Raw genomic sequence first — 1,678 nt, 5'->3', positions numbered from 1 at the left:
GGAGGGAAAACAGTGCCCAGTACAGGGAAAAGATGCTCAAAAAATGGCAGCTCTTGCCTACTATTATGTGCTCACTGGCTGTATAGTTCTGAACACCTATATGTATTGTTGCTTTCTCCACCCTCCTCCCCGCCATAAGAACTGGGCACATGCCTTTGGTTTAATATATTCAACCTTTTCATATATGTCATAGTGGGTTTTAAACAACTTGATTTCTGGGACTTCCCCGGCGGTCCAGTGGTTAAGAATCGGTGCTTCCACTGCAAGGGGTGCAGGTTTGATCCCTGGTCAAGGGAACTGAGATCCTGCATGCTGCAGGGCATGGCCAAAAAAATTAAAAAAAAAAAAAAAAGGAAACAACTTAATTTCTAATATCCCAATTGCCTAAATTTGCCAGGGTTTGTCAACAGGACACTAGTGGAAGTGACGTTAATTTTAATTTACCTGTGAATGATATAGAGAAGCCTGTGTTTGCACTGGAATTCATGCTGACATTTACCTAAAATTAAAATAAAATAAGCATAAGCAACAAAAAGCACACTATGTCAAAAATACTTCCAAGCCCCAGGCCACTTATGCCTGGAAATACTTGACACGAGGAAACACAACAATTTCCCCCCGCTCCTCCCCACGGCCCCAAGTACTGGTTGTAACAGGATTTGACCTGCATGTCTCTAGATCCTTAAGAATGTTCTCTGATGCAGACCAAGGTCAGGTATGGTAAATAAAGTGGCTTCCAGTGCAAAATAGACTCCACTTCCCAGCAGGTGTGGCTGCTGAAATTTTCCATTTTTGAAAATGGTCCATGGGCTTAGAGAATTTTCGGGAGCTCTGTCATGTAAGGCAGCCGTCCAGGCAGCTGAAGTGTGTGGTCGTTAGCAAGCAGCAGGACCCTGGGCTTTAGAGCTGAGTTTCAGGGTGAGTCTCTGCTATCACCCAGCAGTCAAGATGCCTTGGGTCTCTGGGCTTTTGCTTCCCTCCCCATCAAAGGAAGAAGCTGAACAGGAGAATTCCTAAAATGTCCCCAGGTCTAAATTCTAGGAGCTAAGGAGTCAACACTTTCCACAGTTTTGGATCGGTCGGTGCTGGATCACATTGTGAACAAGCCAGGACTCACTTCCTTTGTAGCTGTGTGACTTAGACCCATCACTGTGCCTCTCTGAGCTTCAGTTTCCTCCTTAATAAAATTACAGATAATAGTACTGATCTCACAGCCTTGTTGTAAAGATAACATTTAAAGGCCTAAACGTAAAATAAATGCTCAACAAATGTCAGTTTCGTGCTCTCACACATTTGCCCACCTTCTCATTTCACCATACTCCCCACTCTCAGCACCAGACCCACCCCGTGCAGTCAGCCCACCTCCTCCTGTGCCCCACCCCAGCCCATGCTGTCTTCCCCCCAGCAGTAGCCAGCATCAAGACCCTCAAATCTTCAGTCCCAAATTAGCATCCACTCATAGACCAACAGTCACAATGGGAACCACCTGATAAATTGATACATTTATGCTTGTCACTTCCCTGGAACATTTGCATTAAGAATTCTAACAGTAGGGAACTCCCTGGTGGTCCAGAGGTTAGGACTCCGTGCTCTCACTGCTGAGGGCCTGGGTTCAATCCCTGGGTGGGGAACTAAGATCCCACAAGCCATGAGGCAAGACCAAAAAAACAAAAATAAA

This window comes from Lipotes vexillifer, unplaced genomic scaffold (genome assembly GCF_000442215.2).
Source record: "Lipotes vexillifer unplaced genomic scaffold, Lipotes_vexillifer_v1.1 scaffold621, whole genome shotgun sequence".
In the NCBI taxonomy this organism is placed as follows: Eukaryota; Metazoa; Chordata; class Mammalia; order Artiodactyla; family Lipotidae; genus Lipotes; species Lipotes vexillifer.
Note: the sequence above shows the minus strand (reverse complement) of the source record.